Raw genomic sequence first — 13,500 nt, forward strand, 5'->3', positions numbered from 1 at the left:
AGAAATTTTTAAAAATATGAAAAAGTGCAGAAGCATTCTAACCCAGGTCAGTGTTTACAGACTCTTCCATGACTCAGGATGAGTGGGACACTGTCACTTACCAGATGGGAAATAACATGTCAAGTCCAATAGGGAAATCACCTTCCCACTCTAAGGAAGCAAACATGTCATCGACTCACAAAACCAGACAATCTTCATGTTCCATGAGACGCCTTTATACTTTCTTTGGCTTTAATTATTGCTCTCCATCAGTCATTCCGAAGAAAGCTTTTAATTTTATCTTAAGGATTGAAATCTCTTTAGACTCGCAGAAGCTGAGGACAGATGATCCTTTCATACATCTTCATTGCCCCTTGGAATGAAGCACGTACAAACAGAAACATCGATGTTGCTTTGGAATTTGGCGTCCACGTGATGTTGTCTTTTCTACCCATTTGAAAATATTACTTCTCTAGGATGGATTAAATCGACTTTGACCTGACACTGCTCTCTTTACTTCCTTGGCCAAAGAGCGTGCACAACTTTTCTATTTCCCATTGTAGGGTGGAGATGAAATAATCTGCTACTTTATTACCTCCTCTGTAGGATTCTGACTCACTGAATGAAATAACACAAAATGCCAGTGTAGACACTGCTCACATGATGTAGTTTCTTCATTTAGAGATGCTTCCTTAGAGAGCGTGCCTTTCTTCTCCGTCATAATCGCTGTAGGATCTGTCTTATCCATGTACATTCCCACATAGCGTGAGCATGCTCTATTCCCATAAATATTTTAGGCTGACAAGGGTCACACATCTATCACTGATAAGCACACCTCTCCAGGTACTCGGCACTTTATTTCACAATTCTGGTTGGGGTGTCCCCACTGGGCACATCAGTAACTTTACATCAGACCTACTGTCATGTCAGTCACCCTGGTACGGTGAATTGCTCCTCCTCAGCCAGTTCACACGCTGAAAAAAGCCGCATGGGGGGACCACAGTGTTTCCTCCCAGCACAGATCACCGAGTGAGTGACTTTCTTTCTGTAGTTGTCCTCCACTGGGAGCCTTTTCTGACTTCTAGCAAGGGCATCAATTTAAAATCCAACGTGGGTTCCCAGAACAAACTCGTTGCCCGATCCCCGTGACCATTGAGGTTCCAGGCACGCCCCACACATCCTTGCGGGTTTAAGCAAATGCCAAAACCATGAAAGGCAGGAGCTGAGAATGGAGAATTTAATAAAGAAGTGATCAACCCCAGGAAGAAAGAAGTGGCTGTAAGACCCTGGGAAAGATACTCCCCCGTAAAGAGTATTGTATAGCATATCCGTGTTCTTGGAGGGCGGTCACCCCCATTTCCCCACAGAAAGGATTTTTGCAATGCTGCTTATCTACAATGTGTGTCTGAAGAACATGTTGTTTTCTCACAATTTAAATTTGTATCTCAGCTGTCAGTCCCTGGTCCCAGACTCTTCTCAGACAGGTGGATCCGATCTGGGCTGCGGGTCACAGTGAGTGGCCAAACGCACAGAGCCCAACCAGCTCTGTCCTTCCACAGGGCTTCAAGGAACAAACAGAGCAGGGAGAAATTTTGTCTGGCATTTGAAAAAAAGTGTTATCCCTTACTTTCTATTTATCTGAGTTGGGTTCTTGTTCCCTGGTAAACAGCAGGTATTACACACAGAGCATGCTGTGATGACATTGTGCTTCTATATACTTTTTTGGTTGTATAAAATATCTCATATTCCCCATGGTTTTCAGTACGATCTGTTGTATGTGTTTCACAGTATATTTAACATCTCTGTAAAGGCACTTACAAACGTTTTGAAAGTGAAGAAATAAAATATGTTGGATGATTCCTTGTCATAGTAAAACAGTCGATCGGTAGGTCCCAGGAAATGATCTCATCTTCAAATCGGTGTTCCAAGGAGGGTATGAAGAAGCCCGCGTGTCCAGTGTAGAGGCAGCGATGTCTCCAGGGTCTTGGGGACGGTTACTGAGACTTTGAGAACTGGAGAAGAGAAGGGCGTGCTTAAGTGTGAGAGCAAGATTGCGAGGGGAACAGCTTGCTCTGGTGCCCGGGGGGAGTACTCTGGCTAGGAAAAAAAATGAGATAAACTAGACAGCCTTTCCTCCATTAGGAAGGTGCTTTCCAGGAAGGGGACAGTGGTGGCCCATGAGTTTCTGTAGTTGACATGCAAACTCAGGTCTTGGAGAAAGCCAAGAAAAGTCTAATTCCTTAAAGCTTACAAGTTGAATTTTAATGACAGAAAGAGCTTTATTCAGATTCATTTCTGCCAGCCAGGGGGACATCAATTTTATTTTCAAAATTGGAATCCCAGGTAAAACTAACTTAGGCACAATAAATTCCAGTTCATGTTCATGGTCTTGGGATCTGTTCCACTTAACTCCAGAGCTAAACGACAACATTTCAACACCTTGGGTCTCCACCGCTCTGCCAATTTAATCAGGTTAAAAACCTCCATCACACTACACTCCTGCCCTCTGCAGACATTGGTTCCACCGGCTGTGTGGCCTGAACTAAAATGTGCATGCCCGACTAACCCTCTGTCAACACTCAGCTTTACAAAAACAAGTCCCCCCCCCCACCCCCACCCCGAGACAGCGTCAGGCTGGCTGTCTTGGGCAACTATGGCAATCCTGAGCCAACGTCCATGCCTCCTGGTTCACTGCCATAGTCGCAGGGGTCTACGGCAGCTTCTCACCCAGCAGTGTGGTCCATACTACGCGAGACGTAAAGAGGTGTTTGCAAAACCCCCTTCCCTTCGTGCAAAGGGCAAGGACTTTATGAGCAGAGAATGGCTGGGCTACAACATGTGCCCTTGGCCATGACTCTCCTTTAGACCATGAGGTGAAACAGAACTCAAGAAGGCAGCATGTCCAGGACATCTGAAGCCACTCTGGAGCCGGATGAATCTAGAGAAAGAAACACCAGGTAGGTGTCCAGGGCGGACTGGAATAAACTGCACATGAGGGAGAACCCTGCTTGGTGCCACAGTACATCATGGGTCACTGCTGTAGAAAATGGATATTTTTGTATTATAAATTTCTAAATGACGCTTACTTAAATGGTGTTAATTGAATGTTAACATAAAATTATAGGAAAACCCCAGAAAACTCCAGATTGTCTTCTACATGGAGAGGGATGTGCCCATTCACATGATATGCCAAATGAAGAGCCCAAGCAACCACTGACTTGATTAATGTGACAATAAAGGGTTAAAAACATTAGCTTTCTCGCCAAGTTCCTGGATCTGACAAAAAAGACAATAAAACTTTCTGTCTGCAGGTCCCAATGCTCTCAGGAAGAGAAGATGCTGGCAAGAGAGACTGGGGATGGAGTCCGTCTGGGCAGACAAAATTCAAAATAGTGTTCCAGGCTGAGGGAACAGAATATGCAAAGGTGGGAGGTCGCTGTGCTTGGGATGTGAGGGGCAGGGATCCCCTTAGGGCCTGGCCGGGTGGGGGGCTCCATGTGGAGTGAAGGTACTCAGACTATGACTCCTGTGGTGGGATGAGTGGTCCCCAGCAGGACAGAGATGTTACCTGACTTGTGTTTTAAAAATAAACCTGGGACATACCACCCACACGCGGGGGTGCGGGGGCTCTAGATCTGGAGTTGGGACGCTGGGGCATTTCTTATTCCAAAGTGTTTGCAGTCATCTAAGAGGTGGGGAGACTGGGCATAAGCAGCCTGAATTCTGGAAAGTTCTACATGAAGAAAAGTGTCCTTGGAGTACTTGGCCTCAGTAGGTAGACTTGAAGTGAAATATGATCAACGAGGCAATTTTGGGTTGTGCTGGAGGAACCTCTTCACCGTAGATTTCCCCAAGCGTGTTACAATCAAGAAAGTTGGCCAGATTAGATGATGGGAAACACAAAACCAAACAAACAAAAAACACGACAGAATGATTCTGGGAACACCCTCCCACGGGAAATGCTTTTGAATCTTCCCCCTTGAAGACGGTCAGACAACGTTTAAGGCTGTGAGAAGTCCGTCTATAAAGAAATATTTCAAGTGTTCCTTAACCTGCATTTTCCACGTTACCCACTTTTATTAATTACTTATTGCTTTAATTTATGATATACTTATTTTTCCTAAAATCTCTTAGAACCCTAAAGGACTGCATTGCACGCTTTGAGGAATGTTCAATTTAGAACGTTAGGGCTTTAGAACACTTTAGAGTGTTCTAGCAATCCCGTAACAATGCAGATTCTGCTTTGTTGGCAGCATGTCAGTGTTTTCGGGGAGGAAATGTGCCGCCGACGCGGTGGGGTGGGACAGAGGGGAAGGGACACCGGTGTCAGAGCGCCTGCTTCCCTTCTGATGCCTTGACTCCCTGCTGGGCTTACAGCACACACGGGGCTTGGGGAAGCCCTGCGATCTGCGACAAACCTCAGAACCCATCTGGAAGTGAGGGGCGCAGGGGGCTACCAGAAACCGTGGGCCCTGCACACGCGAAGCAAGGTAAAGAAGGGAATTGCTTCTACAAAAATCCATTTTACAGGAACTAATCAGTCTCGTTGGCCCAAACACTAAGAAGACATTTGCAGCAGAAAACCGCAACCAGCTACTTTTACTTGTCTTTTTTATATTTGCTTAGAACAGCTGTATTGAGATATAACTCACATGCCACACAATTCATCCATTTAAAGCATGCAACTCAGTAGCTTTTAATGTCTTCACACCCTCAGCATCATCGATTTTAGAGCATGCTCATCATGCCCAAAAGAAGCCCTACGCTCCTTACCCCGTGTCCCCTAACCTATCAGGCCTGGGAGACCGCTCACCTGCTTGTTGTGTGTGTAGTTTGCCTTTTCTGGGCTTTTCATATAAATGGAATCCTACAATATGTGCTTTTTGTGACTGGCTTCTTTAACTCAGCACAATGATTTGAGATATATCATAGACCTAAATGTAAAAACAAAAACGTACAACTTTTTGAAGAAAACGTAGCGGAATATTTTTCCTTTGGCATTGGGATAAGCAAAGATTTCTTTCTTTCTTTCTTTCTTTGTTTTTTTTTTTTGAGGAAGATTAGCCCTGAGCTAACTACTGCCAATCCTCCTCTTTTTGCTGAGGAAGACTGGCCCTGAGCTAACATCCGTGCCCATCTTCCTCTACTTTATATGTGGGACGCCTACCACAGCATGGTCTACCAAGTGGTGCCGTGTCCACACCTGGGATCTGAACCGGTGAACCCCGGGCCGCTGAGAAGTGGGACGTGCGAACCTAACCGCTGCGCCACTGGGCTGGCTCCTAAGCAAAGATTTCTTAATCAAGACATAAAATCACTTAAGATAAGCAACAAATTAACAAATTAGATTTCATGAAAACTAAAAATGATATCAAAAGATATCATTATGGAAATAGGCAATCCACAGAATGGAAGAAAATGTCCTCAATACAAGAGACTTGTTCCCAGAATATACAAAGAACTCCTGCAACTTAGTAAAAAGGCAGACAACAGGGGCCAGCCCCGTGGCCGAGTGGTTAAGTTTGTGCGCTCCACTTCAGTGGCCCAGGGTTTCACTGGTTCGGATCCTGGACGTGGACATGGCACCACTCATCAGGCCATGCTGAGGTAGCGTCCCACATATCCCAACCAGAGGCACTCACAACTAGAATACACAACTAGGTACTGGGGAGCTTTGGGGAGAAGAAGAAGAAGATTGGCAACAGACGTTAGCTCAGGTGTCAATCTTAAAAAAAAAGAAAAAGGCTGACGACACAATTGAAAATGGGTAGAAGATTTGAGCAGAAACTTCCCAAAGGAAGGTTTGTGAAAAGCACGAGAAAGCGTGCCTTACACCATTTGTCATCAGGGAAATGCAAATTCAGACAACAATGAAATACTACTCTACACCGTCCATCACGGCTAATGTTCAGAAGACTGGAACACCCATGGTTGGCAAAGATGTGGAGGAAGCAAAATTTTCAGACGTTGTCGGTGGGACTGAAAATATCATCACTATGGAAAGCATCACGCCAGCTTCTGGTTAAGTTAAACATACACTTAACGTATGTGGAGATGTTAAGAATGGCATTCTTCGGTGTTTATCCAAGAGCGTTAAAAACGTGCTTTCATGTGAAGATATAACAAGAATGTTCGCAGCAGTTTTATTCATAATAGACAAATAATGGAAACGCCCCAAATGTCCATCAACAGGAGGATGGATACCCAGTAGTCTCTTTTTCAAAGAGTGGGGAATGACTCAGAAATAAAAAGGAACAGTTTATGCAACTTCGTGGACTTAGTGAAACGAAAGAAGCGAGACACAAGAGTACCTACCACATGATTCCATTTACATGATATTCAAGACTAAGCAACAAAATAGCTACGGGAATAGAAATCAGAGCCGTGTTGGCCTTACCGGGTGTGTACGGACAAGGCGGGGCGCTGGCGTGGGCGATGCGAGTGTCTTCATCTTGGGCAGGGACTGGATGGCGTTGGGAAGGACTCTTCTAAAGTTCACAGATATACACTTGAGACCTGTCCATCTCACGGTGTGTAAATTATACTTAAAATAAGTAATGTCATGAAAAAAACCACAAGTATCTTCAGAAACCAACAAAGCAAGTAAACCCAAATATCCTCGGTGAGGTCCTTTTTGCTGCTTTCCCTGCACCCGTGGCCAGACTCCCCCAACCTCAGGATGCCCGCCCCCTAAAAAAAAGGAAACTCAGCAGGGAGACTCGGAGAGGGAGGTTTCTGCGACCTCTGTGGGCAGGGCCAGGATTCGGGGCTGATGGAGGAAGAGGTGAAATGAAGAGAGGAAGGAGCTGCAGACTTCACATGTGCGGCAACCTTCTACCGCAGAGGGTCCACCTGGTGCCCTGGACCACAGGGGAGAGAATGGGCGGCTGGCTTCACTGCGATCCTCATGGTTTTCTGTGGGACCCGCCGGGGTCTGGAGTAGTGAGTTGCAGGCTCGTTCGTTTCCACCCTACACTATACAAACCATTTTGTTCCGAGTGTGCCTTGACAGACAAAGGTCGGACGGCACCTCTCGATTGACCTCTGGGCTCGCCGCAGCCTCGCTGCTGGTATTCCCTTCTGGCCAGGCTCTCATTTGGATTCCAAGTGGACCACTCCCCAGGGCTCCATGTGCCCTGCTGAGGCCCAGCGGGAGGCTCTGCAGGGTCCTTCGGTGCTGAGCGCCACATCCTACCAACTCTAACTCATCCTGGAGAAGCCGGGCAGGACTTGGACGGCGTTGTCTGAAGGCTTGAGTGAGGCCCAGGGTGGGGTTTCCTTGGGAGAGAGTGGCAAATACTGCCGACTGCTTTTACAGTAAATAGACAAATCATTGTAAGGAGGGAAATGGTAGCCCAAAGATTTTCTGCCCAGGTTAAAAGACAGTATATTCATGATGAGCTTAGCTTGATTACACAGCTGGTGAAGATCTGAAGTCATTTGAGGCTGTCTCTTTGAACAAGTTAGAGACGCTTAATTCGGCAGCAAGTAATAACCTGAACAAGTTTCTCTCTTTGGGGATAAAAGAATGAGAAAAAGAGCCCACGAGCCTTTCATTTTAACTGTTTGTGGCTCATATTCAAGGGCCAGCATCCTTAGAAACAAACAGCCTCCAATCTCAAGTGGTTGAAGCCAAAAAATGCCTCCAGGTCCTCCTAGATGGACCGCAGCCACTTCCGGTATCAACAGGGGATGGTTTGGGTGAAAATACGGACCTTCAGGAAAGTCCAGCGTGCTTTCACGGGAAGCAGAATGAGGGCGGGTAAGAGAGGTGGACTGAGTGAATGGAAAACAATGCCTGACAGCCCTGTGCATCTTGGGGGTGAGTCTTAGAGTGAGGGTCAGCTCAAGCCTTTGCTGGAGACCTGGGAGGGTAGTGGGTTTGCCTGCTGTCCAAGAAGGTACCCAGGGACTGGCAACTTCGAACTGGATATAATCGTGCATCAGGAAAAGGAAACCACCGGACCCTCACATCAAAGCCGCTTTGTAGACACTGATTTATGCAGCTAAATTAAGTGCAAGGAGGAAGTTAGGAAATACACAAGCTCCAGAGGAAAACCAGATAAACGCGCCACTCAGCATTCCAGTTAAACTCTCCAAACTGAGCTCGCGTCTCTGGAGTCAGAAAATGCAGTCTGAAAGTGCAAATCTAAAACTCCAGGAGGAAATTAAAATGCAGCCCGAATTACACCAACAGCACGTGATGAAACGCCACAGAAAATTACACGAGGAGATGAACCACCTGGGGACAGAGAAGAACTTTCCAAAGTGCATGAAAAAAATCAGCCACACCCCTGAGAAGACGCAGAGGAAGAATGAGGAGAGAAGCACCCTCTCCTCTCAAAGGCAGTTTATTTAAGAGATGAGGAATTTCAGATGATTGGCTGGTGGCTCTGTGCGCCGAGAGAAAGCCCAGGGATGTAGGAAAAGCAAGTGTACCCAGCAGACACGAATTAGCTGGAGTGATTTAAGTGGGAGCTTTATCAAAGGGTCTTAGGTCCCTGCTGTTCCAAGTACAGACCTCGCAGAAGCCGGAGGAATGAGCAGGGATGCAGAGTTGAGGGTTTAAACTACGAGATTTATCTCCTCTCTCTCCTGTCCAAATTCAGGAGAAAAATGCCATCTTTAAAGAAATTAATTTGTAGACATGTTATTTTATGCCTGTTGTTTTTATCTGACGTTGGGGCTGGGAACGGGAAGAATGAGCATTTTAAGAGCAAGGGGCTGACCTGTATTTATATATTATCTAGGCATTTTGCAGCCCATTTTGGAACCCTCTCCAACTAGGCTCCTGAAAGTTGAAACTGGCAGGTAGCTCGTGGAGGATGCACATAACCACTGCCCATAGCGTGTCCAGATCCTCAGGAATGTAGGATTAATCACTTCCAGATGTTTGCTTGGGACTTCCTCTTTCTCTGGGGTGTGAGCTCCAAAAAACAGAGACCAGTGGTCGATACAGAAGAATGCTTGAGAACTGGTTGATGAATGAACGTTTGAATGGATGAGTTTTGTAATTGTCAGGATTCTTTTGATTGATAGTGACAGTAACCGAAATCCATCAAATGAGCAAAAAAATTAAAAAAATAAAAGCACAAGGAATTTATTGGCACTTGTAAGTGAAAAGTCAGGGTTATGACTTCAAGTATGGCTGGATCCAGCTGCTCAACCAATATTCTTAGGAATCTGAATCTCTCTCTCTCTCTCTTTCTCTTTCTCTCTCAGATATGTTATCTTCTGCATTGACCTCATTTTCAGATAAGCTTTCCTCAGGTGTAGCACATACAGACCCAAATTGATCTTGACTTACATTTTGCCAGCTCAGATCCCATAAACACACATATACTTCGAAAGAGAGATATGAGTGAGGAAGCTTGTGTGTCTGGGAGTTGCTGGCAGCCATCTTGTGATCATGAGGGAGGCCAGTATGACTAGGATGTGGCCAGGAGTGTGGAGATGGGGCACAAGAAACAGAAAGACACTTGGGCCTTGAGACACTGTTGAACTGCTAGATAGGGCTGCACCAAGGTGACTGTGCAGCTGTACATGAGTCGATAAATTGTCTCTATTTTTTAAGCCAGTTTTCTCTTCTTTGCAATGGAGAGACTTCCAATGGATAAGCGTGACCAACCTGTTTTGTGTACAGCTGAGAGGCACTGTGAAAGATTTTAAGAGTATTTCTTTGTGATGGAAAAGAAGTGAATAAGAAACGGAAACAAACCTTACAGTTGTTTTTGTAAGCAGTGTGCTTAATTTCCTGCTTATTGTCCCCATTTTTCACTCCACTGATGAGAACATCCACTTCTGCCTCCTAGTTCCAAGGTCTAATTCAAAACAACAAAATACTCAAGCACGTGCTAGTGGGCTTGATTCTGTAACGGTGGTCGTTGATGTTGCAAAGATGGATAAGATACCAGCCTTACCTTCGAGGGTCTTATGCATGCCACAGGGTCCCCGCTGTGATCCATGTTGGCTACATACGCACACAGCCCTGAGGGCAGGGCCGGCCACATAATTTGCGGGACCTGATGCAAAATGAAACGCAGGCCCCTCGTTTGAAAAGCAGGGTGAAAAAGGATAAAGTATCTTAAGTTAATAAAATATAAAGCTTTTTCTTGTGATAGTTCTCTCAACTTGTCATGGTGCTTTTTATTTGCTATTTAATGTTGTTCTAAGTAAATAAAAATTAGAAATAATTGAAATGAATTTTGCCATTAATCTTTCAACTGTGCAAGGCCAATTTTAAATGCAAATATCAGTCTATTTAACTTGTCTGAAGAATCGCTGAATTTGAAAAATCCGTATTTCATAGCTTTTAAATGCACATATATTCTGTTCTGGCCAGAACAGTGGGAATGCTGCCCCAAGCTGACTCAGCTGTGTATATTTTGCTTCTTGGTCTGCACACATTCTACTAACAGTCTCTATCTTCAGCTTGCTGGTGAATTAGGGAGGCTGAAAGACAAGGAACTCTGTGTTGTTCTGCTTTTCCCTTTCCTTCTGTGTCATCGTTTTCAGTACGGTGGACGGCCGACACGGGAGAGAAACGTGAGTGAGAAAGTACACAATAGGGCTCTCTGGTCATTCTTGTTTCTTAGAATGCCACTTCTTTCTGCACTCAAAGAATGTTCTGGTTCACAAGGAAGGTGTCAGGAAAGGAGGCTGTCACGGACCCGCTGGCTTTGTTCTCACTTTGAGTCTTGCTAACCACCAGCCTTCTGGGCTCACGGGGCATCGCAGATGCCACATGTGAAGGGGGTGGCAAGGAATGGCAGGCACACACGTTGCTTGCTTGTATGTCCTCTGCTCACACACATGGTCCCCTGTCCCAGCAGGCTTCACTTAAAACACAAGTTGAAAGATAAAATTGCTAAGAATTTCAAGATGGTGATGGCAGAGCGTTAAGCCAACTGGGGAGCTCTTCAGAGCCCAGGGCCTGTGCCGCCGGCCCTGCCTGCAGGGTGTCAGAGGAAGGAAGGTGGGTGAGATTTCATGCAAGTGGTGGCTTCTGAATGAGGATGAAAGGAGAGTTAGGAGGTTGGTTATCCTTGGGAACCGAGTGGGCAAGGACCGAGCAGAATGAAGGACCAATCCAGTCCTCTGATCTGAACCTGCCCAACCCAGAGGAGGGAAAGGCACAGGGCTGGTCGGAGGCACCACGGACTGTGGGGTCAGAAAAACACGACTGCTAATCCAGACATGGTCACGTAAATGGTGCGGAATGGTGGATGAGTGTCAACCCCCCTGACTATTTCTCCATCTGTAAGAGGGAGAGAGCCATGCCCACCTTGTAGGGTTACTGTTCAGGATTAAATGAGATAAGACACGATGGTGGATAATGAATGCAGATTATTTCCCTCCTGTGCACTACGTCTTGCCAATGGTTGGACTCAACACACAACTGTTAAATAATTGAGTTGAGCCCATCTGGTCCTGGATGACGTCCTGGCTGAACACAGGCTTGCCATCCACGGCAGTGATGCTGTTCTCTTGGTGGAATGCTGAGGGCAGCTCAGGGCATCAGAGCGTCCTTCCACATCACATACCCTGCCAGCTGTCTCCTCTGGCCACCCTTTGGGCTACCTTTGGAGCCTTGTCTGAACATCCAAAGGAAGAGGAAAATCAAGAATGCATGTATTAATCGTGACAGAAGCTGCCAGGCATGGACTTAATTCTCCCTGGTAAGTAAGATCATATCTACGTCCCCGTTTTGCAGTTGAGAAAATTGAAACTTAGACACTAAAACAAACCTATAGAGCTGGGATTGGAGCCCAAGCAGTCCAACTCCTAAATCCCTTGCACGCCGCGGCATCCTCCAGTTTGGGGAAAACCCATATATTGCAAAGTGTATTTGAGTGGAGGTGGCACGTTGCAAAGAATCCCAGCTTGAAATTTCACCACGACATTCCTGGGAGGAGATTTAATTGTGCAAAGTGAACTTCTTAAAGGCTGGGGAGAGGAGACACTAAACTGAGTTGTCAAGCTCCTCCACCAATCAAAGGCCAAGGAGAAATGGAAAGAAACAACTCAAAAGTCAAGCGACATCTGCCAGGAAATGTGACCCATGTTGGCACTTTCCCCGACAGCCTGCTTGGAGAACAGCTCTGCTTCCTAAAGTGAGGTCCACGTCTGCATTTGTGTCCTGGTTTAGTCTATAAAAAAGCTGATGTCCCGTTATCCCCACCTCTGACTGTCCTCATTGTCACACTGCAGGGCGCTTCCCTGAGCCAGCCCCATGTGGTCCATAACTCATCCTTGTGGTAAAATGTGAGACCCAAATAGACCAGACACAATAAATGAGGACACGGACAAACAAAAAGACCCATTAGCTTTCACAAACTGACAATTCTGTTTTCCTCTGAAAAAAGGGAAGTCCACAATAAACTACCCAGTAATTTTTGGGATGGAAAACATAGTCATTACCCCAGAACATCAGGGTACAAACATTCAGAGGAAATTCGCAGTCTCATTAATTCTACATATGGTGTGTTTGGCCTCAAAATAGAGTGAAACACAAAGTGAATTTTACTGCCTCCCTCTAAACTTCATACCACAGTATTACGTACTATATTTTATCTGTAGTTGGTTATGTATTGTTTGTATTTTATGTGCAATATATATTTTATCTGCCTTAGGGTGATGAATTTTCTTTTTTTTTTTTTGAGGAAGATTAACCCTGAGTTAACATCTGCCACCAATCCTCCTCTTTTTGCTGAGGAAGACTGGCCCTGAGCTAACATCTGTGCCCATCTTCCTCTACTTTATACGTGGGACATATAAAGCATAAAGCATGGCTTGCCAAGCTGTGCCATGTCTGCACCCAGGATCCAAACCAGTGAACCCTGGGCTGCCGAAGCCAAATGTGCGCACTTAACCACTGCACCACCGGGCTGGCCCCTTGGGTGATGAATTTTCTATGTCAGGAAGACGCACGCTGCAGTGGGGCATCCTTGTTGCTATCACACACGATTTTTAGTCCCAATGGCTTCACCAGCACACCTGCAGGCTCACACACACATATATGAAGTTTACATCTGTCTTGCCTGAATGTACAAAATCAAATTGTCACTAGCTTCCTGGTAATGACAATCCCTTGTGGCACTTTTACTTATGAGCTTGCTGGAAGAGGCTGTTGCTCACACATTTTTGTTTCTGCCTCAGTGGTTCCCATGGTGCCTTCCATCTAGAAATGATGAGGTGATGACAATGATGATGTTCAATGACAGTGATGATGATGGAGATGATGGTGGTGATGATGATGGAGACGATAATGATGATGGAGATGATGATGACGATGATGCTGGTGAGGTACAATGATGATGACTCGTGGTAGCTGCTGAGGTGGCCTGGATTATTTGCTCTCTCCCATCAGGCAGTGCATACACCCCACTCTGCTGCCTTTTGACTTGGTCGTGTGACCTGCTTTAACCAAGAGAATGAGAGTGGAAATGGAAGAGGGCTAATTCCAAGGAGATTCATTAGGGGGCGTGGTGGGTGTCCCTCTGCACCCCCTTGAGCAACCTA

The sequence above is a fragment of the Equus przewalskii genome, chromosome 7, assembly GCF_037783145.1.
Source record: "Equus przewalskii isolate Varuska chromosome 7, EquPr2, whole genome shotgun sequence".
Lineage (NCBI taxonomy): Eukaryota > Metazoa > Chordata > Mammalia > Perissodactyla > Equidae > Equus > Equus przewalskii.